General features: G+C 41.8%; 1 protein-coding gene and 1 long non-coding RNA gene across 3 annotated transcripts in view; one reads left to right on the top strand and one right to left on the bottom strand.

Moving 5' to 3' along the window:
* Positions 1 to 24,434, top strand: part of LOC110834354 (uncharacterized) — a 127,120-nt gene that overhangs the window by 45,541 nt on the left and 57,145 nt on the right. Inside the window, exon 2 of one of the 2 annotated variants that reach the window (XM_087352052.1) lies at positions 5,359 to 5,446. The exons of the other annotated variant lie outside the window; for it this stretch is intronic. The gene's annotated coding sequence lies outside the window, so the exon portion shown is untranslated. The remainder of the gene's footprint in view (positions 1 to 5,358; positions 5,447 to 24,434) is intronic. 2 annotated transcript variants of the gene reach the window in all.
* Positions 16,049 to 23,440, bottom strand: LOC147873325 (uncharacterized). The gene is made up of 2 exons (XR_015535984.1): positions 22,892 to 23,440; positions 16,049 to 19,018 (listed from the first exon to the last, which is right to left on the bottom strand). It is a non-coding gene; the product is annotated as an uncharacterized LOC147873325 (long non-coding RNA).

Below are 24,434 nucleotides of genomic sequence, written 5' to 3'. Positions count from 1 at the left end.
GGTTCGTCCAGAGCCAGTATGGACACTGTGGAGAAGAAAACAAACAAACAAAATTGCCCCTACCAGGAATCGAATTGTGGTCATTCAGCTCTTTGGATAGAGAGTTAAAACTCACAGCGTTATCTGTATGATGTGAAGCTTTCACGGCGACTAAGTAGTTCTAGAAGAATTCATTATACAGCGTTCTTTAACGTCGCGTTTCGGCAGCACAGATTAGACAGTAATGTTATTGTCGTATTTATTCCTTTATTTTGAAATGTTCGAACGTTTACAGTAGATTCTGTTAATTAATTTTTAGTCCTCGTTTAAACAACGTAGACCCCCAGTTAATCCGCCCCGGATAATCGTGAGTCTGATTGGACTGGGCCTCGGATTGTTAGCTTAACAGACTTGTAATCCGGGTGGGACAGAAACTCGGATACTTTAATTCCATGGCGAGATACATCGTCTTTAAATAACTCGAGGCTCAAAACGTCGGCCTGTTTGTATATACGAATAGTTACCACTGGACTCCGAAACGTTAATGTAGATATCCCAGATTGATTATCACTTTAATTAGGTAGGATTATGTGTTTCCATCAGTGGTAATGAGTGACGAACTGGAACGAAGGTACAAGGGGGGAAGGCTTTGTACGCCCTGCCATATCCCTCACGAAATTACGTCGGCAATTAGATGTGTGAGGGACAGTGCCTTGGTGTCGCCACATGTTAGTACACGAATCTGTCAAAGCCTCTGTAACACAAAAGCGGTGTTAATTTACACAAGACGTGCGGATGTGTTTTTACCATGTAAAACGTAGTACCCGCGTGTAAACATGCGTGTGTTTTGCTGGTTTAAGAGGATTTAGGTGTTACGGTTCTGCATGAGGTCAGCCTTAATGAGTGCAAGTTTTAGTTCGGGATATGCTCGTGTTACTATAGTGTCGTAAACAGTGGCACTGCGTACAAAGGCTGTCTGCTCAAAACGTTATTATTTGGTGATGATTTTAAAAAGAAATTGTCGTATGATGGAGTCAGTAGAGAATTGCAGATGTTTAGGAGCAGGTATTTCTGTGGTGCAAACGTGGCTACTCGGACATTACAAGCACCAAAACGTCCACGGAAATAATGCTATTTCTTACTCGTAAGACTAACGGTTTCCATTTTAACTGCCATATTGGTGATTCTTTTATGCGTTGAGTACCGACCGTGGGCCATGCCTTGCTGCAAAACGTGTTTTCATCGCCAAATTAATTGCGTATTTTCTCAAGCACTAAGCTCCTAGGACTCGTTCGTTTTATAAGAAAATAAGTTTCCTCCTCGAAAGCCCCAAGGCTTAAGGCCGTACTTGTTGCGCCGATTTCTGTCAAGGCTCGATCGGGCACTCTGCATCGGTCGCCTGACTGCCTGACGGCAATGAAAAAAATTGCAAATTTGTCTTAAATTCGATTTTAACAGTGCGACTTTTCTCGCAATTATTATAACGTGAGTCTAGAATTTTTAAAATTAAGAACGCTTTCTTCCAGAATGTCATAAACTTGATGCTTTGATCCTTCATAATGCGTCAAAGTACAGTACGCGACTGTAATCTTGAGACTTGCGAGGAATGCAGAAAGTCCGAAGAGTTAAAGGCAGACGCTGTCTTTCCTCCTTCACCCCACTTCATCACCCCGCTAGTCTCAAGATTACAGTCGCGGACTATACAGGGTGCAATGTCGTTCCACCGTGGACATTCGGTGTTTTACGCTCCTCTCTGTCCGTCCACTTTTGCGACTAGCCGCTGGCTGACAGCTCCTTCTGCTCCGAGTTCGCGTTCTCAGCGTCGTTAGGCAGCCATCTTCGTCCGTCCCTGCTCTCGTAGGACCAAAATCCCACTGAGAAAAAACGTGCTCCGCGTATTATTTTGTTGGAACCAATTTAAAAATCATAATGGCCGCCAATTGCCTTACTCCGTGTGTGCCTTGCTTGAATATTATTTACTGAGCAAGAGATTTGACGCTGAGGGATTAAAATGGAGTCTGTGTTTATCTGAAACGTTCACATCTGTCTGCTAGTCTACACGGCGTCGCAACCCAAAACATCTTGTGTAGGCCTAAGCTAGTTTAACCATTTAAATAATTGTTACACACGGACTAACCCAAGGTTTAACTATTAATGCTATTAATGTATCTTACAACAGATCTGCGTGTAAAATTGAACAGCTTGAAATTACTAGTCGACTGCCTAACCCATTTCGTCCTGTTTAGAGCCTTGAGGCTTTAAGTCGCGAAGTTATCGTACTTCATATCCGTTTCCGAAGGATATCTCATGGTTGTCCTCAGTGACATTGGTTATGCTATTGAATTCAGTTAATGTAATAATGCAGATTCTGTTTGCCAAGTTATATTTGTGAGCTGCCTCCGGACTCTGTCACGAGTTGCTATTTGTTGTTTTCAATCGCCCTGATGATGGATACAAAAAGGACCTCTGAAACGTCGCTTAACTTCTACAGTGTACAGTGGTAGAAATTATTCCTAAAGCCTTGCTAAAGTCAAGGCTCTTGCGTAATATAAATTCTACAGTTCTGCTGTCATCATTCAATTGTACGACACCGGAATATACTAGTCCTACGTTTGCTTTCATTTTGTCTGAAAGCCTTGTGAAAATGTCTTTACATTGATATGAGATTTGAGGTTTGCACTGCCATAAGAAGAGCGGATTGTTGTCTTCTGGGCTGGGAGTACAACCTCGTAAGTAGTTGTCAGCGTCTCGGAGGAACACATCCTCTTCATATTCAAGGTAGAGATTTAGAAACTAGGTTATCTGCTCCACGTTGTAAGGGGTCATGTCCCCGGAGGGCCTTAGTCGTCTGCCAGGTCCTCTCAGACTCCAGCGCCATCCGATATTCAAGCTCCCAACTTTTAAATTATGTATCAGACGGGGAAAGTTTTCGTGCATACTGCATCAGTTTTAACCTCGCAGTCCCTTTAGGAAGCCTGTAAATTCTTGTTTAGACTAGCCCGCCTCGCAGCATTGCTCGATAAGTTGCCTCCCCGGCTTGGCGCTACAGGGAAGTCATAGATCTGCTGCCGGTGTTATCCGTAAGTTTCCTCAGTCTCATCCAGGAAATTCCGGGATGTTTGCCTTCAGTCCAGAAATCTCGTACGTCGTTCTCTGGGGAAAACGGACACATCAATATATTCCGTTGTGTCTGTTGCTACTCGCGGCGAACGGAGAGTTCTAAGCACGAAATTAACCGGCTAGGACATGAATATAACTTCTCAGCTTAAACGGTGTCACGTGTAATTAGCTATTATATGATAGGGCACGAGTATGTCTGTGTGATAACAGTTCTGGAACTTATCTGTCCGCCAGAGCACGACAAAAATATATAAGCCGAATGGACAGAAATGAGCGAGCGACCTCCGAATGTCATGTACCCCGAACTGTCTCACAATCTAGCGCCACTTCAACCGTGAGAATATGCAGTTATCTCTGACCTGAAATAGAACAGTCATTATTTTAGTGCAACGAGGTAAAAGTATCGAGAGTGAGAACTGAAAGTGTTGAGTTACCTGAAAAGTCTAATTAAAATGAATGCCGTTAGACAAAGCAAGCTGTTTAATCAGTGGAAACATTTCCTTCAATAGCGTGATGTCACGGTCGACTGAAGTTCCGTACAAAAGCAGATCGACTCCGGACTGACAGAGTCAGATCCAGTCCATTTAATTACTAGATTAATCCCGAGCCCAAAATTTTAGAGTTCGTGACTGCCGATGTCGGTGAATTCTTTCATTAATTAGGATCCTACTTTGTAGTATTAATGTTCCATGTACTTTTTTTCTCGCAGTCATGTACCGTATAAACACTTCTTCTTCTTATTCTTCCTAAATACATGTTATTCTTTAAATGTCGTTAATAAACCGCATCACGTGATGATTCTTGTGAAATCCGTACGGGAATAAACACATTCGTTCATTCTGACTGCTCCTTTCTGAAATAAAAAAAAATATATAAAAATTTACCTTAAAACACATAGACTCTGCACTGCGTTAGCCTTTGCATCATTATCGTCCACGTAAGCGATGGAATGAGCCTCAAACAATGCGGAACAGAGGCGTCTTAATTCCCCTGTCTCCTTCGTGTCTCGTATTAACAACACAAACCCGTGAATTGTAACGTAGTTCACGCATTTCTCGCAGACGAGCATGAAAATACGTTTCACATTTTTTTTTGATTCGTATTGATTCAGGGTTTTTTTTTTTAATTTTGGAAACTGATTGTCGGGAGGACAGCATAGATTCAGGGGACCTTGACGTTTTACTACAGGCTGACCAGTAAATGGAATCTGTAACCCACGATATATGTTGAAATGGCCATGTTCGTTGACAAGTAGGGATAAGTTTGGCCGCGTTGCATGGAAGTAAAATCTTACGGGGTTTGCCAGATGTCTTACAGCGTAAATGTAATGGCATAGGCATTCTTTTGAAGTCATGTACTACTGTAGGCTTTCAGGTGAACTTTGCTCAGTGAAATTGCGAAACAACGTCTTCGGGTTTGTTGTGGCTTTCGGTCTGGCGGACGCTTACCGACGTTTCGCAATGGCTTTCTGCTATGAGAACTGGAAATCTCATATATATTTTAATTTAAATATAATGCACATTATAAGTCTTTCTATAGACACTTTAGTTAGCATTTCCGAGACTTATGCTCAGTCCAGAGTAGTTGTTTTTTTTTGCATTTATCTGCCTCCCTCATCTTCCGATTGTCCGGATTGCGGTGTATTTCTGAGCCAGGGACAATGGTAAACAGTTACTAAAGTTTGCAGAGATAATCAATTCTCCACGGTCTCAGAGGAACGAACTGATTTATATTAACGCCATCGTGTGGATTACAGAAATTTAGTTTGTAATCGTAATGAAGGAGCGGAGATATTCACTCCATATTTTGCAAATGCGAACTATCCAGTTTTTGCATGCGTTATTGGCGAAGAATCTTTTGTAGCTTACGATCTGAAGCTTTCGCGGCGACTAAGCAGAAAATTCTTCTCGGGGCTACCGGCCGTGTCAGGCACTTACTTCAGTTCCCTGAACACGAGAACGAAGATTGCTCTCGAAACGTCGGTGTTTTCGCCTTTCAACCAACTAAAACGGCTGGTAGCCCCGAGAAAAAAATCATTATATCTTGTAGTGGTTAAGTTAAAACGTGTCTTATTCATATCATTCTCACTGGTATAAATCGCTTATAAGATTCTCTGTGAAATTGTTCAAACTTTTTATCGCCCGTCATTCAACACCGTCTATGCTTGATGTAATTAATGTAGGCAATTTGCACGTTATTTTATGCTGGATTGTGTACACACTAGTAAAGCTAATTAAAGCGTTAATAACCTGATTCCAGGTTGTTACTGGCAGCCTGCGTTACGTCATCATCACCGGCCGACTCCGATAAACGTACTGCTGATTCCGGAGGGCGTACAGCTGTGCAGGTCTGTGCCTTTGTGGTGTGTTGTGGTTGTGTGAAAAATGAAGCATTAGTTAAGTCCAGAGGAACGGAGAACAGGCTAGTGAAATGAGAGCAGGTAGAACGTCGTACGAATTAGTCGTTCAGACTTACGGAAATATTTCAGAAACTTTTGCCCGTTGTTAGACACAATTTAATGCATTCGTTGTCCAGGAAACTCTATTGTAGTCAGCCTTCGCCATCCGGTTCAAACGCCTTAAACATACGTTTCCTCCGTCACAATAATTCTGATCTCAAATGCTAAAGTCAGGACTTTATTATTTTAACTGTGTACGCAGGTGAACGATCAGCTGTTTGAGAAGGGGAGGAATACAGCCTGCATCTTCATCCGCCTAGGAAAATCTTATTTATTTTTTGATGTTTCCCCTAAAGAAAAATACTGTAAAGCTCAGGATTAACCAGCTGTTCCATTAATCGCCCTATCGCTCGGTTGTTTGTTTGTTGGTTGTTTTTTAGCAGTTCGGGTGTAAAACCTCGGCTTTCGGCGATGAGTCGCCTCGAAAGTTGAAAGTCGAGCCCGTCCACTCAGCCCATGGTCACCAGAACTTCTGCGTGCTCGTCGGCAGTCTGATATCTTCAGACCACTGCGTCGCCGACTGCCTTCTCAGAAAAGACTTCCCAAGAAGTTTCTAAAAAAAAAAGTATCGCCCTGAAAATGGCAACTCTAATGTTTGCTGATGCATTTCAACAATAGACGCGGTTCATACCCGGAAAGACGAAGTTTTTGCATTTGTTTCTACTTGGTTGTTTCGCTGTTGAACTTCGTCGCGTACTTCGCGTAATGCACGTCAAAGATTCCTCTCGAGAATTTTTCACAAACTTGTAGAGACGTTCCACTCAGGTCTTGAAAAGTCCTTTTTTATTCAACCATTTTTAGGACATAGATAAATTGGTCTCTCTGGACCTCCTTTCCTAATACATAACTCATCCTTAACCAGCGGGGGAAAAAAACAAACATGCTTCCTGTCCTGTGTGTGTGTCGTCTTAACAGGAACTGCGTTAAGTGCGTGTGTGATGGAGAGGTTAGGCATGCACGCATTTGTGTCCAAACCTATGTCTCATTTTCGAAGCTGCTGGACAAATTTAGATTAAATTTTGATATTGTGCGGTGGTCTGCATCACACGTGTGACTTTTCATAACCTTGCATAATTGTATTCTTACATTCGTCCATATTTTTCGGAGAATATCCACTAAATTACATGGAATAATAACCACATAAGCTTATATTCAATGTTAGGTACAAATCAGGAGCTCACGTATCTCGATCCTAATTAACGTAGACGATTGGTTCTTGGGGTGTGGCGCCTTGTACTCTGGTAGAAGCTTACCAGCGTTCAAGAGGTAGTTGCAGCCTTCTCCAGGATTTGTTGTTCTCTTAAACATTATTCTCCTCGCTCGCTGCGTCTTCTTTGTCGAAGCTCTTTCGCCTTCCGTATTTCCAGCTCCAAGCTGCTCTCTCTCTCTCTCTCTCTCCATTTTCTGCAAATTCCTCAGGCGAGCTCGCCCCCACATTAATTCCTCCGCGCTCCAGATTCGTCGTCCAGAGACAGAACCTGGTGAGGCTCTCGGTTTTCTTCCGTTCGATAAACGAGGTCGATCCATATCAGTTTTATAAAGACAATAACTAGCGACAAGATCAGTAAGAACGTAACTATTCAGCAGAATCCATTTTGAGAAGCTAATAGTTGCTCAGCAAGCAGAAAATTATCTTCCATTTACATACCCCGAAGTTTCATTGACTTTTCACAAGTTCCATTTTAATATTGTTTTCTACCTATGCTCAGATATTCCAAATTGCCTGTCCCTTTAATATTTGCCTCGTGTCATCGTGGACCAACGTGGCCTCCAAGATCTCCGGACCTAACCTCACTTCATATCCTATCGGTGGGGCCAGAGGATAGGAACAGCTGATGCTCAAATGCTCTCGGCCGTGAGGAATGATAGCTCAGCCGTTGTTAATGCCCACTAGTCACATTTGGTGACGGACGCAGTCGATAACAGTGGCGGACTGTGTGAAGCTGGCCGATCGGCAAGACCTGATTAATTCTCTGTTGTGGCGCTCTTGGGGCCCTAATTAGCTATGCGTATTGCTACTTTCCGGACGACCAGGTCGCCCGGATCCCTTGTTACTGTACGCAGTTCAAAGTTCAGCCACTGTGACGCGTTTGTTTTGTGTTCGGGTAACAAATATTCCTGTGTCGTGTTACCGCAGGGTTCTTTAAAATTACCGCCCGTCACTCATTTCGGTTCGTTTGTTTATTTGCCGTTGTAACAGAGTTGATTGGCCAGTTACACCTCTCTAAACAGCATATTTCGGTGTCGAAGTGAGTGGATAATTGAACTCGAAATTCATTGAGCTTCGGCTACAAATTTTATAAATGCATTTGTTGAGATTGTGTGAAATATATCATTGGCTCTCATGTTTTATTGATTCAAGGCTTTATATTTAGACTTCATAAAATTAAAGGTGCAGTCTCAGTGAATTAAGTCTTCGTCTGAAGTACGCAATTTAAACGTATGTGGGCCTACTTCTGTATTTACCATTTGCTTGCCAATGACACGGTTTATAGTTTAATAATCTTGAGTTACTATCACATAGTCCTGATTCCTTTTAACGTTTAAGTTTCCAGGAAAACGTCCTCCACTTTTCAGTATTATTACAGTTCTCTTTTTGACGTAAATACGTCTATATTTTAGGGTCATTACATTACATTACATTACTTTACATTACATTCAGCTACCACAGACCCATCTTAAGCGTAACTAATTCAAGTTAAATAAGCAATGTCTTAATCAAACTTTACTCAATTGTAAAGCATGTATAAAGGAAATATTTAGAATAAAGCCAATATATAAACTTCCTTTCCGTGTAGACGTATTTACGTCAAATTCTCCGGAACCTTGGTTCCACTATCACTTTTTTTGGTTCGTTGGAGCAAACCTGTTTTTCACGTCGCTGTATTTTTGGGTTATCAGTCATTTGGGTTCACATATTTACCATGCCCAAACCATCTGCCCATCTCATTCTCATAGCCTACGAAGCAGGGAAAGCGTCCCCGGATAACGCACGAGGAGATTACATTTATCCTTGTTAGCCCTGTCTGCGTACGCTAACAGGTTAGTTACAATGTGACTATCATGGGAATCGTTGTCATTTCGGGCTTACGCAGATTTGCGCTGTTCTAAGGGCCGTGGAAGCTGTGTATGGCCCAGAGATCGCATGTCTGTAGGCTCCTGTTCTATAAAGCCAGTGACGTGTAGCTTATTTTGAAAAGTTTAAACTCCCGTTTGTGCTGATACCTTGATTTTATGTTTGTCTTCGCAGTTTACAAAGTGTGCTTGGAAGACATGCTGACAAATTCAACGGTTACCAGTGGTTGTGGTTGGCTAACGGAAGAAAACGTAGAAGCAAGTAGAGAATCATTATGTGTGGATAAAGTAGCCACTTAGTTTTTGTCAAATGGGCTAATTGAAACCGATCAGACCATTTGTGTTTGGAGTTGGCCCCTGCGGATACTTCAGATCAAGCATCTGCTAGACGTTCCGAAATATCTTCTGGAATTTTATCGTCACTGGAACAGGCGTCTTGGCGGTCCCTGACCCCTGAAATGTCAAAATACTCAGTAAAACATAAAATACAAGAGGACCATTTCCGTTCTCAGTCCCCACTGTCTTCAAAATGTGTGGGCTCTGATCAGAACGAATATCAACTTCATAAACGAGTGTCCAACTGACTTAAGACCCGTACCAGACAGTTGTCCGGAGACACGTCCCTCTCCACACTATAGACAAAGGAAGATTTTATAGTTTGTGAGCGTGTGTGGTGAATATTGAAGGGAACTGTAGAATTGTAGGCCTGTTGGGTGCTCGTGTACGTATCGGGTTCTGATGATTGAAGGACGGTGATGGGCAATTCTGCTCCTGACGACCGAACTCGATGTTGCTCGGCCTGTAATCCCCCGGGTCTTTATAAAGTACAGTAATTTCTTCTGTAACGCGTATTTTGTAACTCAAATTAGCGATCGGCTTGTTGGAGAAAGATGCTTTTATGACGCGGGTGCATTCTGGATAAAACGCTTTCGAATTAATTGACTGACTGTTATAAAAGAAATTGCATTTGTGATGGTGAATCCAGATTCTCTGTCCCTAATCCCTTAATTCTAGCTTAGCCTGCGATTTTTTCCAGGAACGCGACTATCGCGTTGCGGGATAAATGATTGTGATGTAAAAGCATCAGAACACCCGGTGAATCGGACTTGGTCCAGAGGCAGACGCAGCGCACTCTAGTGGAACACTCTGTCGTCATTTGTTTTCAGTTTGGAATCCAATTCCGCGGCGGTAGGATTTCCTCCTCCTCCTTCCAGGCTAGTTTCTCTGCGTTCCCTATCTTTATTTTTCATTTCCCTTTTCTTCTTTTGTCTCACTTTCTCGCTCTCTCTGCTTTCTTCGGGTGGAATTTCCGCTGCACTGCATATTGTTTCGTGGATCATAAGTTCGAAGGAGTCTCGTGCCCCTCCTCTCATTTACATGTCTTTGTTATCTCCGTCTGTAAAGTGAAAAATGCAATTGATTCCCATGGCGTATTAATTTTAGAAGTTTTGCGGCCTTTTGTTTTCGTTACGTCAGCTTTTCAAAGCACTAAAGAAATAGTACAAAGCAGACTTCATTTGTTTGCTTGTTTAGTCTGCAATTGGCATTTGTTTCGTATGTGGTGCCTTGCTCTGAGCGAAGAGCTTATTTCAGACATTTTAGTAAAGTTTGACGAAGCGTAAAGCACGCAGAAAACCTAGGATATCACGTGACGAGGAATTCTACACGGGAGCCCCTGATGGCTGAGAATGTAACTGGAGTCGTAGGAGTTTTGCGAGGGCACTTCCAGGGGAACATCCCCTTGGAACAGAGAGGCGACGGAAGAACTGATAACTTGAAATGCCCTCACGGAAGGGGGACGGAACTGTCCCCGGTTTGTGTAGGAGGATGGCACAGTGCAAACGAAAGGTCTCTGCTAAACGTAAGCAAACTTGCAGATAAATATTTTTTGTGAAAACGCGAAGCTTACTCTAATATTTGCCCTGTTGCTGACATAAGAAGAAATTAGTTTCAGAAGAGGACTGCATTTTCTACTGCGACAGAGGCCTCTCTCTCTCTCTGTCATTTTATCATTTCACAACAGATGCACATTAAATTCGGGTGATTAAGGTAAACAAGACACGGGACGATCTGATATGATTTTGGAGCGGGTCTTATCTGGAATTTGTTTGGGCATGATTTGACCCACGTATCACAAGTGAAATATAATGAGTTATAGAAGAAATTAATCGCAAATCAAATATTTTTTTTATATTTTAACAAATTTTGAATGTATGGTATAATTAATTTTTTTTAAGTACTCATGTTTCACGCGTGCTTTGGAAATTCTGTTACAGTTAATTCGAAAATATTTCTGTGTGAAAGTTTCAGGCCGTGAAACAGAGAATGGGATGAAGGAAGAGCGAAGTGAGCTTCAAAATCCTTCAGCGAAACCCGGAAATGTCTCTTGGATAAGCTGGAGAATTTCATATGTCGCCGTTCGCTCTATAAGCCCACACACATTTGAAATTGCCATTTCTTTAAACGTAACCCTGATATTGAAGAACGTAATGTCGTTACCTTGGCTTTAACGTGGACAGCGAAGAAATTCTGTTTCTGCCTTTCCTACTTTTCAATTTCCCTCTGTATCTCCCTTCATATCTGCCTCCAGCACACCCTCTTTCGTAAACCTTCCATTTTCCCTCTCCTTTGTTCTGTCGGTTCCTTTGTTTCCACCTTGTTTGAGTTCCTTATTACTTCCTCTGTACCGGGTGTTTCATAAGTTAGTAAACAAACCCAGTCAAATCCTGATCTAGAAATCGATCAGGTCGTGCTGAAATGTAATATTAATAATAACGTAACAAAGCGCCACAGTGCTAAGATTTTTAATAAGAAGAACAAATTGCCGCTTCTTTGTTGTGTGGTAAAGAATTCTTTCATACGAGAATGCAAGCGAGAACCGAGATTTCGCAATGACGACGGTAAAAATTGTGCGTGCATTTCTTGGCCGGCTTGGTAACAGTCAGCTTGTCGAGGACTCTGATACATGAAGACAATTAGTTACAATATTAATCAGGGGACGGAGCTTTTATGTTAACCGTGTTAGCCCGGTTAATACCTCAATAAAGAAGTAGGAAGTGTTCTTCCTGTGTCCTGTTCGGGTGGTACTCCATACACCGGAACACAGTAAAACCGACTGGATAAAATGCGTCGTTAGGTAGATCCAGGCGTTCGCCGCGAGCGTTAAACCTCGTCTAGCTGGCTAACGTTGAATTTTATCTTGGCTGTGCAGTGTCCAGTGCATGGAGTACCACTTAGCCACGTAATTCGGACAAATATTTTTATTTTTATTTTTATTTTTATTTCTCAGAGTGTTAAATCGATTAACACCGTTGAAACACGTAAGCCCTGATTAGATCCTAATACTGACCTTAATTCCTTTTTTTGCTGTGCTAGATGGGGGCACAGAATACTTCTTGCCGCGAGTTCCGAAGTACGGATCTTTGGGAGACAGTGTGGATAGGAGATACCGATATCAAATTCGATATATCGATAAAACAGACTCTTTAGTGCGTGCCCGTTACATTCTCCATGTTTGATGGCGTCAGTGATAACTGGGCGATATGAATTTCAAAACTTCACGTTCACTTTGTTCCTGAATCTAAAATAAAATGAGCTGAGACAGCTGGATCAGTATGGTGATTGTCGACGGTTTGGACAGCCAGGGTTCGAATTCCGACGGAGGGGGTGGGGGCAGTCACTGCTGGGACCCACTTTGCCCCCTGTGCAATCGGCAATAACTTGTCAGTGACCACTGCGCGTGGTTCCGAGGCGTGGAATGACTGGATCTCTCCCATCATGCCACTTGCATTCCTCTGGGATATGTCACAGTGAGCATGCAGGTACGTATTTACGAAACACCCGGTATTTTTTATGCAAACGTCGTATTTTCTCCCCCCCCCCCCCTTTCTCTCGAAATTCCCTCCCAACTTTTTCACCGACCGGGATGTTGAAAGCGTCAGAGAGTGTCTAAGGACGCAACACTGTTTTTAGTGCTGAGAGTCATTCCTGAGTTAGTGTAGAAGGACGAGTAGAGCAGAGCTGCAAACTTCCTGTGCAGTGAGTCTCGTGTTTAGGCGGTGAGCACATTGAAGACGTTCCCGCTTCCGTTTCGATTAGGAAAGACAGCCCTTTGGCTCGTGGGACTTCAGACGTGACATGAAAACGGCAAAACAGGAGAATGAACGGTCGTCTATGGCCCCGCGTCCTTGCTCCTGCGTCGCGGTTGCCGGCTTCTCCGCCGTCGTCATACCGCGAGGAGGAAGACGCTGTGTACAGGCGTACGTGACCACGCAGTTATATTCAAGCAGAGACGACGAGCCCTGTTGTGATGTTTGCGCGCACAAGAGAATTCTTTGGGAGTCCTTGGTCTTGATAATGCCGCGCCCTTCCTGAGCACCGTTTTCGTAGACTATTGTACGGTTGTGTTTCATTGTGTGACATCGACAGATGAATTTAGCCCACATCCTCACATTCCATTTCTTCAAGATCCGTTTTAATATTATCCGAAGTACGGAGTCACTTGAAAATAAATATTGTTGCTAGATTTAATGATCGTCTTGTAGAGATGTGCTTGCTGTTTTATATGGTATCCTTTTATGTTTAATCTTGCTTTGTTTTGTTTTTCATTACGCACAGAGAAAGTTTTAAAATGCATTAATACAGCACATCCTTAATTGATAGCTTGTAGAGGAAGTCAGTGTGTTTTGCATGAAGAAAATGCTGTGACCTCTGGCGTATTTCGCTATTGCATGCCTCACCTCAGGTCAACTTCCTAAACAAATGTCTTCGCAGATTATGTAGGAGGACGGCATTGATTTTGCCAGTCCTTTGGGACAGATTCTCGTCTGTTCTGTCTCCGCGATGTGGACTGACTCCTTGAACATCTGATAGCCACTCAGATTTTATAGAATTCTTTGCTCATGTGGAATTCGAAAGCCTGCCAGCGGTCTGTATGCAGCTGATCCAGTTCGCATCCATACGTTAAATAACGATGGCATTATATTACAGATTCACTTGTTTTGGCCTGGTTTTTGAAAAGCCTTAATAAATATCAAAACTTTATGAGCATCGTCTACGTGTTGAAGGAGGGTCCTCACATTTTCTTCCGGTAGGAAGACTCGTGTTCTGCTGGACCGGGTAACCGATCTGTGAACTCTGGGTCCCACCAGTTCCCTACCCGAAGGCGAAGGGAGAACCAACTTTCGAAATGTGGGGATCCTCATAATTTTTTTATGTTTATCAAATACCATGTACAATCGTGTGTTCGTGTTTTTTTTAATCTTTGTTTTAAGTAGTTGCTGGAAAGTCAAAGAATCCCGAAGTCAGTGGAAGAAATCATTTACTGAATTTAATTAATGACAATCTTATTGTTACTGCCGTTCCAAATATCAACGCCAGACCTACGCAAGTTAATTAAACTGAGAACTTTTCCTTTGTAAAAGCTTCGAGAAAGTTTCTACTTCTCTAAAAGTGTCACGATTTTTTTACGATCTTAATATCTATTGTCTGTTCAAGAAGACTTCAGTTACTTAATTACTAAGTCCCAGTAAGTTAATTAAGAAGTCTGCCTTGTGGATGTATATCTTACTTTCTTAATGATCCTTCGCCTGGGTCCATGTGCTCCAACCCTCGATTTTATTAACGAATTTGCGTACAAATATCGTCTTGCCTCTCTTGTGCATTCAATATCACCGTATCGGTTGAGTGAACATATCAATCTAAATTACTGCACTGATATAAGACTAGCTTCTGTCAGATGTGACGATCGTTCGGCGTTAGTTTGACGCCCCCTTCCAGATCCATTGGGAGTCTGCATGTGATTTTACCCTCATCAATCACACATCGCCCATCCAAGTTGGTTCGACTGCGTAACAGATAGCAACATGGACGAACTCGGCTTCATGACGTTAAGCAACGGGGTTAGAAAACGCGTAATCCGTATCGGAATGCAAATATGCGTTCTTTGCAAATTCTGAATTATCAATAAAAATATTACGTCAGTTTTCTTACTTAAAATTTAGTTTCAAACTATAAAAATCATTGTGGGATTTGAGGTTTTCGCGGCAGTGAGTTTGAAGATGGCTGTCTTCCGGGTTGTAGCACCGTATATTCTGGTAGAAGTTTACTCAGGTTTCAGAGGTTCTTGCTGCCTCCATCATCAGGGTGATAAGTCATCATCAACGTTAGTAAACCAATATTGTGCTCTTAATGTCTTCTTTAAGTAATTTAAATTAATTCGAATACGTCGTTCTGTGTTGGCCCTGTCGTAGCGTGATTGGACTTGTATAGGGGAGGACGGGGGAATGGCGGTCAGGCACTTTTCTGACGAACTGTACCAGATAGAAGCTTCAAGCTGGTGCTGACATCCAGAGCTGATTCAGTGAGGTTCAAAAGCGAATTACGCCATTTTCTTCTGGTCCAGATACCGAGATAGTTGCATGTGTTTGTTTTGTGGTCCAGTGAGCTAATGCTTTACATTGAAATATCTGAGGTGAGTGAACTTTCTTTGAATTATATGAATTTTTCTTGTGGGTGTACATAACATGCGAGGGTTGGATATTATAACCGCGTAGATGATTATGAATAAATGTGTGCTAGTTCACGGCAACACGCCTTTCGTTTGAGGTTACGCGTTTGGGGTAATGGCGGCCAAGGATCTCCATTATCTACGATGACATAGAAACAGATTGTGAAATATGTTTAATTTGTGACAAATTTGTGAAAGACGGAGAACTCTGGTATAGATGCGGAGGCTGTGGTGTCTGGGCACATGCAGAATGCAGTGGCTGGGAATTTACGGATGGTTTTCTTTGTGATCTGTGTTTGAGAAGGAGAAATACAAAATGATAAAGTTTATTGAAGACTTCTATCTTAACATTCCGTTAGCATATGTACGTTCAAATGATTTAGACGTGTACACATTTTGTAAACTAAGAAAACAAATTTATTAACTCATTACCTTATTTACTTCAGTAACATCTTGAAGCTCAAATAGCGGCCGTTATTACCCCAAAGTGTGGGGAATACCGGTGAAAGCTACGTCTTCTGTTATAATTTCCTACAGAATTTTTGTTGCGTTCATCGTATTTTATACTGCATACTTAAGAAGTAGGCCCTTCAGACTAAATACCAGTTTCAACTTTGCTTATACCTTTCGTATTATGTAGCTTCGCTCTTAAATGACCGCCATTTGCCCATTCTCCCCTACACGGACCGACCGAATCCTGGAGATTTGGAAATACCTTTTTATACAGCTTCCATGTTGTTATTTTAAATTTTTACAAATAATCGCTGTAACAAATTTTGTATTTTCCGAAAATAATCAATTGTTCATCACTGTTTGGCCCTATTTCAAATGACGCTAGTGTTGGTCCCACCTCGTAAGTTTGTTCGTCCGCTATGTTGGTATTGCCGATTACAGGAAATTGAAACGTATGATTTTAGATATATTTATTTTGTACAGTCTATACACAAACGTTTGAAGTTTATTGGTGTTGTAAAAATTATTTAATATTAAAACATTTTGTTGTGTAAAATATTATATTAGCGCTCTTAATCGTAAATACGATTTTACATTATATTTTTTTAGCGCTTTTATTAAAACGACATGTTTCGACGGGTAATACCGTCGTCTTCAGGTTTTTATCAATTTAAATTTTTTTAAAAACTATTAGATATTTGATGCAATGTATTATAATGATCCGTAGTTCTGTTTGTAGCTTTCCATTTTCATGGTAAGTTGCTTATTGTAGTCAGACGTTATATTTATCTGTGGAATTAATGTTTAATTATTTTCTTGGAATGAGTATGAATTGACATAGATTCATTAAATCCGTCCAGCGGTTCTCGAGTTGAATCATGCGGACAGACATGACAGCCGTCAATGCCTTCCTTTCATGAACGCGCAAGTCGAACGCCGTGTTAAAAATTTGATCGGTTCTGTTAATGGTCTCTGAATGGTTGAAGGGCAGAAGACGTCAGAGAGAGTGGGACATCGTCAGTCAGTTCGCTGGCAATTCTGAAATTCACACACACAGCGTTACTCGAGGCTCAAAGCTGTACTGCGGAAAGAGAGGACTACAAGGTTCAGAAGTTTAGAGCAGAAAACGCCTTTGGGAGCCCAGCAGAGGGAAAGCTAAACTTTTCAGGAATTTAGACGCACGCTAATCAGCCATGTAGAAGACTTTGCCCGCAAGCTTCTCAGAGAAAGGGCCTTGTAATGCCAGGGACTGACGCCGACGGAGGGCTGCGTCGCCCGCTGGGGCTCCAAATTAATTTTCTCTGTGAACCAAATGATTTCGGGTCGAACGCGATGGCTGAGGGGAGTGACGACCAACGTGGCCCTTGGATGAAACGTCTCTACCCGAATGCAGAACGAACTATCGTGCGTGCTACTGCGTTTTTGATCTGCGTACAAGCGTGAGCGATTTTTTATGGAAAATCACGCGAAATGCTTAGGTTGGGCTACCATAAGCAACACACAGCATCGTGTGAAGTCTGCAAACACATTCGGTGCATACGGTGGGCTGTGTTGAAATACGAAATTATTTTATTTTTGAATTTATATCGTATAAACATCTCACCAATATTCAACTGTAGGTGTCTTGTCTCATGCATCCCTTCTACTCATGAAAAATTTCTCTTAAGTTTCAAGTGAGTTTCTATTTGCAGCAGGCCTCTTGAACACGCGTAGTTCAACACTCCAATGAAGTATTCTCGCTTGTATCAGTTTAAAAGAGATCATCAGTTACGCGACGAGGTGCTGGGTGTGTGTGGAATTGAAGAAAATTTGGATGAAGCTAAATATTATATTAGCTTTGCACATGCAGAAGGGATGTTTTTCTGTACAGGCAGAGGCCTTGCGTTGGGCTGATCCTCATTTAGGGAGTCGTACCAAATATGTAGACGTATTCATAATTTCGGAAGTGTTTCTGAATTGGAACAGACCGGAAGGCCTGGTCGTAAAATCTCTGGAAGTTTAAGACAACCATAAAAACTGGAAATGAATGGCATTACCCAATAGAATATAATGATCTCAAAACAACGCTGACAAATAGAAACGAAGTTGACGAGGAAATTGGAAAAATATAAGTTGTATTACTCTGTTCGAAAACGGCTATTTCTGTGTCCCTTTACAAAAACAGATTTTGCATTTGATGTGAGGGAAACACTGGAACCCAGTAAGTTTCATTCGTTGCAGAGTGCACTGCCTAAACGTCGGTTAGGATGACAATGGAAGACGACCAGGCCGTTTCTAACCCAGAAATAATGAAAGACAAGGTGCTAACCATTCGCAGCACGAAAATCGTTCAAATAATATTTGAAGACGCGGTTCCTACCGCAAAGAAGACACAGTACGTTTGCGTTAATGCTGTTTCGGGGCAATAATCGCTGCTTTTTCAGAGAGTCGTACGAAACCCATAAATTTACCCTATGGGCTAAACGCTGAGTTCCTGAATGTTAAAGGGGATGACACGTACACTGTGCATTAAGAGCTTAAAAAGAGAAGCCACCTTCTGTGTGTCGTAGAGGCTGCCGAGAGCCACCTCGACATTAGCTGCACACGAATAAGTCTTAAGTAAACACAAATTACGTTTAATGTAATCCCTTCTTACCCAGCACCAAAGACGTGTAATTAATCTAAGCCCCGCACTGAAACTGTGCAAAGTAACACGTAATTCTCAGGGCTGCTCTTTTGGTCTGTCGGAAGTTGAAGACGACTGTCTTCTGGGTTGTAGCGCCATGCAGTCTGGTGGGAGTTTACCGACGTTTAAGAGATACTTGCTTACTCCATTATCAGGGTGGCCCCTGGAACAGCGAACTGGTGGTGGCTGAGGGTTGATCATGCTGACAAATTGCGCGTTGATGGACTTAGACATTCGAGTAACAGGTTACACGGACAACAGAAACAAGACTATTATAAAAGAACAGAGAACGGAGCAGGGAAGTGATCTGTGGGAAGAAACAATACGTAAATTGGAAGAATAAGGAAGATGTATTAAGGCTGGAGGCTTTCGCAGTGACACAAGCAAGACGACACGAATGGAGAGCAAAGAGGGAATTTCATTCTACGAATGTGAGGGGGAGAAGACAGCTCCCCCGCCCGCATAGGCGCCATTAGAATTGAAAAGCTTACCGTCTTTGTGCCTCGCCTACCGAATGGCTTTCCGAAGTCATCCCCGTCTGCCACATCCCCCCCCCCCCCTGAAGCAACTGAATTAACTGGAGATGCGCTGACATGTGCCCTTTGTGCTCCCAGCGGAGACGAAGACGGAAGCTGCCCTCAGGATGCCTGAGTCTATCGACGTCGGGTCCAACAATGCGGTTACTGTGACATCCAGCAGATGCTGACTCCGCAAAAGCAAATGCTACATTTCCTCATGCATCAGCAGTAACACTCATTTCCTGAAATCACAAAGTTTTGTGGTAGAACACTAAGATCACTGAGTTTCAAAGAATTTACTGCGTGTATCGGGGTTTTTGAGAAGAACGATTGGCAACTCTGTTTTGTCTCTGTCCAGATCCACATGGATCCGGTCCACGCCCCCGTACCCCATTTCCCCAAGAGCCATTTTAATATTATCATTCCATCTACTCACAGGTCTGCGAAGTGGTCACTGCCCTTCTTACATCCCGACAGATTCTGCACGTAACATCGCCTTTTTTCGTCTTACATCGTGTCCCAGCGCGCGTGTTCTGAGATGCAAACGAGAGGCCAAGAGCTTATCAGCGTCAGATTTAATGCCCAGGGCGAGGAGTTCTTTTCGTTTGTTTAGATGTCTTCTTCGACAACAGTCGTTGGGAGTCTGTTTCGGATTGATTGCGGTTTTTCTCTTGATTTCTGTGGTTCTGTACAAGCCCACTTAAACGTGTGACAGGAAAGTTGGTGAGGGGGGCGGCGGTTTAATTCAACTTCAGTACATTTTCGAAGTGCGTTCTTTACACTTTGGCGTTCTGAATGTTCCTAGCTGATAATAAAGAATTTCACCATATCATAAAACTGTACGCAACGCAAACTTTACTACAAGAATCATTCTTTTAAGTGGAAAACAGATCGCAGACATACATCAATAAAATATAGTCACTTTATAATAATTCCCTTTCTTTGCGGGGTATTTAACTTCATCGTGGAAGGAAAGACGTTAAAATTCAACGGGATATGATTTTCCTCGTACCTTAACCTCTTTCTTTCTTTTTGCCCGTCGTCGCCCTCGATTTCTGGGCTTGGGACATGTCACCTCCTCCCAGTCCGAGGCCGGGTCGGTTGGCTGGCTGTTGTAAATATAACACAGAACGTTCGAGTTCCTTAAAAGTATAAAATTTCTTGACAAGCTGAGAGACTAGCAGATTCTTTTCCACTGAGCTGGTCACAGGCACAGAAAGTGGACGCAGTCCACGAAGAAGACTGTGATCGCCTGTCCGTTTACGGGGACACACGTGGGTAAGCCTTTTTCTGCGTCCGTGATGCCTGAGTTATGATGTGGCCGAGACGAAATCCAATGAAAGACCTGCCCGTGTAAATGTTCGATGTTGTTCATACGGAAACGTCGGGGGAGTGTAACGCGATCCGGCCACGCCCTCGTAATTTCCTTCCAGACCGACAGATTTATAAATTTTAAGAGCGAACACATTAGCCAATAGAATCACGTTCGAAAACGAATTGAATTGCTCTCGTTACCGAAAATCGAATTCAAGACACTCGTCGGTCGTTTAGGAAATTGGTAGGAAAATCGGAGATTGGATGGAAGCAGGAAGCGGGAGACGCGTGATTTTACTCCGGGTTCAATCGCTCTGCTTCAGTTCCCAACAGCTCCATGGTCCGGAGTTTCAGAGTAGCTTCGTGCTTGACGTCTGCAGCTTTGCCTCCTCCTGCTTACCGCGGCCAACAACAACGCCTCTCGTTTGCCGGTGAGGGGACTCACAGCTGGGGGGGGGGGGGGGGGGAGAACCCAAGGAGCGAAGTTTCGAACCAGAAAATGCGATCGGTGCAATAAATACAGGAGAAAAAGTTATGAAAACACGAACAAGGCCTCGTAAATGTAACTGAATCCTCAGAAACTAAAGGAATGAGTGAAATTTTAGTCACAGATGATCACATCCACCGTGAAGATGAATACAGCACGTTTATCCGAAATCTTGGTCGTTACGAACTAGGGTACGCGATGTTACAACCCAGAAGACCGCAGTCTGCGTGTTGAAGAACCTTCTTCAGTATTGTCTGCAGTTTACCAGTGAGCCTTTGGTCTAAAGTTAGTTCGGAAAATATTAATTATAGTTTAGTTACTTTGATTGGTTGCGATTATTTGTTTTTCTGTTCTCTGCGTGAGGCTGTTTAGTTTATATCCTAGAAAGAGTCTACGCAACGCGTGACCAAGTGAACAGATGTGACCAAATTGTGACACGTTCCTTCTACTCGTTACCTGCTACTGATTTAATTTGGTCCTGAATTGGCATCCTGATTTAAACTTTAGATAGATACACGTCTAAATTTAATCGGGGAACTAAAATCATGCACTGTCATTCGGTTTGCAAGAAGAGATCTGCGTTACACACGTATTCTGAAGGCCCCAGACAAATCATCGATGACCATTTTATCAGAAACCGGACGTCTCAAAAATACTTAGGCCTACGCATTTGTCTAAAGAATATATATGATGTATTCTGGGATAAAAGTTATCATGGTCCGATGTATTATGGTGAGCGGTAGCAGACGGCTCTGAAACGTCGGAAGATTTCTACATAGACGACACTGTGCAAAGTCCTAGTTGACGGGCATTTTTATACGATTATTTTCAATTATATGGGCCAGTCGGTTAACTGTGTTTATGGAAATGTTTCTTTAATTCAGAAAATCATACAAAACCCAGAGATTCAGTTCGTGGGTAGACAGCAATTTTAACAAATGTTGAAGCATTTCAAAGCGTTAAAGATGCAATTTTCATGTAGTTATAAGCTTCAAGAGTCTATTAAATTTATGTGGTATTATGAGCAGACTATATATATCAAAATTATCAGGAACACTTAGTAGAAGAACTGGCGTATTAGCCAAATTTGCTTAATCCTGTTTGAACTAACAGGTGAATGCAGCTTTTGTCCGGAGTAAAGGACACTGCAGCGGTAATTGGTCGCTTTAGTTTTTCCTGCCGCAACTCTGAGGTCCGTTCGCGGGTCGTAATCCTTGCGGTGGGCCCCGAAACGACGTGTTTCCAGCTGCGGCACACAAAAGCCAGCCGAGCACAAATCATTAGAATAGCCGCGGTGGCCGAGATACTAGAGGATTACGTCTCTCGAGGATTAGTCTTCCTTGCCCGCGACGGCGTAGGTCTGCTACCAGAATCATGGTACAAATTGCTTTGCTGATCCTCGGTTATTTATCGCTTCGAGTTATCAGAAAGAGGAATTTCATTTTCCAGCTCCGTGCATTTCCATTCTGAGAGTAAAAACAACTTTCTTTCAAAGTTGTTAATTCCGTGCTTCGTTTTGGCTTATTCATCTTTTCTCCTCCTGTTTTAATTTGCATATTTCGCTTCCTCCTTTCTTCTGTGCTGTACAATTTAGTTCGTATCAAAATCTTTGTACGTCACTCCACATTTGTTTCCTTCCATTATCATCAGTAATCCTGGTTGCCTCACGACGACACACTCAACAAACTGTCGATAATTGCAGTAACCTGCCTTATGTCCGTATGGCAATAGTGTCTTCTTTAAAGTATTAATAGTCGTTTGTGGGATTATTTATATTTGCTGACGAAGTTTAAATTTTATCCACATCACGTCTTACTCTGTCAAACAAAATCTGACTTAGACAGAACCTGTAGGTACTTAAGCAATACATTTTTCTCAGGGATACAATAGTAATAATAATAATGAGATTATAATGTTGCGTCATATTGTGATGAATTATAATTGTTTAATTTTAACCGTCTAATCACAATAAAATATTTTATTAAATATTAAAATATTATTACTACAATTAACATTTAACATTTAAAATATTTAAAATATGTTAAAATGATAATATTTTAAATATTAAATGTTAATTGTAGTAATAATATTTTATTAAAATATTTAAAATATGTTAAAATGATAATATTTTAAATATTTTAAATATTAAATGTTAATTGTAGTAATAATATTTTAATATTTAATAAAATATTTTATTGTGATTAGACGGTTAAAATTAAACAATAATAATAATAATAATAATAATAACAAAGAATCTCAGACATGTCTAAAATTGTAAGTGCAGTGGGATTCGACCCAACGATCATCTACTCACCACTGGTTGACGTGATTTCTAATGAATGCGAACGTTGTTGCAAATTCCGTGTATTTCTTTTATCCAATCAGTTAGATACGACGGGGCCATGTCGAGCAACCTGAACTTGCAGAATTTCTTGTCGTCACAACGCAATGCCTGTTGGTTGCCCGGACCAAAGTCGGAGGTGGAGTAGTTGCATTTAGCTGGACAGAGGACAAGATCGAGTGATAATGCCCTTGAGTTAGCCGGTTCAACTCACTTCGTGCGGCGATGAGCTGGTAATGAAGGTGGGAGTCCGGTGCCTCGCGGACGTGACCGGGTTGTAGATTGCAGCGCAGTGGTAAGAAGGCTCAGCAGAAATTTGAATGTCTGCATTCTGAACATGCCCCTCTCCCTTAAAAGCAATTCTCATGTTCTGATCAAACGTGAGTAATCTTTGCCAAGATCTTTCGAAATGCCAGTCAAATTTTATGTTCAGGAATGAAGATCAAACGATGAGTATTCTCTAAACTAGACACATTTTTATTCCTTGCCCAGAAAACGTAACAGTTCCTTTGCTTCGTTCAAAACTCGTGTGTCTAGCTGCAGTGTTTCGCTGCTTACATTCATCAGTGGGTCAGTGTGATTCTAAGCATGCAGTAAATTTTATACTCCCCAGATGAAGCCGGTTGGTTCCTATAATGTTACAGTTGCAGTCACAGACAGATTAATGGGCTTACGTATTTGTCGAACATTAAATGTCACTCATCACATTTACGTGCTAGGTTAATTGAATAACTTGGTAATTAGAAAACCACGCTTGCTATCAGCAGGTCACACTTGCATGTATTACCTGTACCGATAACGGAAGACGTCCAGACATGAACGTTCCGTAACTTTTTACTGATCTTTATTAAATTGGACGTGTGGACCTAAACACCTCGTATTCGAGAGGACCTGGGTTCAAATATCAGCCTGAATACAACCTATTATTAATTAAGCCAGGCCACTGCATCTACTTTCCAGCTCATAGGTGAGCTGGCAGTGGTCAGGTAGACCAGTGGTATTCAACGTGGAGTACGCGAAGACATCTTAGGGGGTACGTGAATTTAAAAAATATATATATTATTTTATGTTAAACACTGAATAATCAGGGCCAGATTTAGGGTTAGCCACAGGATAACCGGACGTAAGGACATTCGATTTGGGAGCGCCATTTCTCTCTCTCTCTCTCTCTCTCTCTCTCCTTTATGCTATTCTTATCTGGGCAGCTAGTTTTATTTTATTCCACACAGTGCTTTGGAACCTGACTAAACACTATTGGGCGGGATTTAAACATATAATTTTGCTTTGCTAAAATTTTTAATATGATAGGCACTAATATATTTGTTATTTAATAGCTTGATTCTCCTTTTTCTCATTTAAAACTTATTATTTAATACATTATTTTGGATGTAATTTATTTAATTTATTTTAGATGTAGATTATATACTATGTATAACTTGAATTATACACCAACAACTTTGGGGGTACAAAGTCGAAGAGAAATTATATCTGGGGGGTACGCGAACAAAAAAGGTTG

This window comes from Zootermopsis nevadensis, unplaced genomic scaffold (assembly GCF_977971745.1).
Source record: "Zootermopsis nevadensis isolate Lab colony 2312 unplaced genomic scaffold, Znev_1.0 Znev_ptg000020l, whole genome shotgun sequence".
Taxonomy (NCBI): domain Eukaryota; kingdom Metazoa; phylum Arthropoda; class Insecta; order Blattodea; family Termopsidae; genus Zootermopsis; species Zootermopsis nevadensis.
The sequence above is the reverse complement of the archived record's forward strand: the minus strand, read 5'-3'. Positions and strand labels throughout refer to the sequence as shown.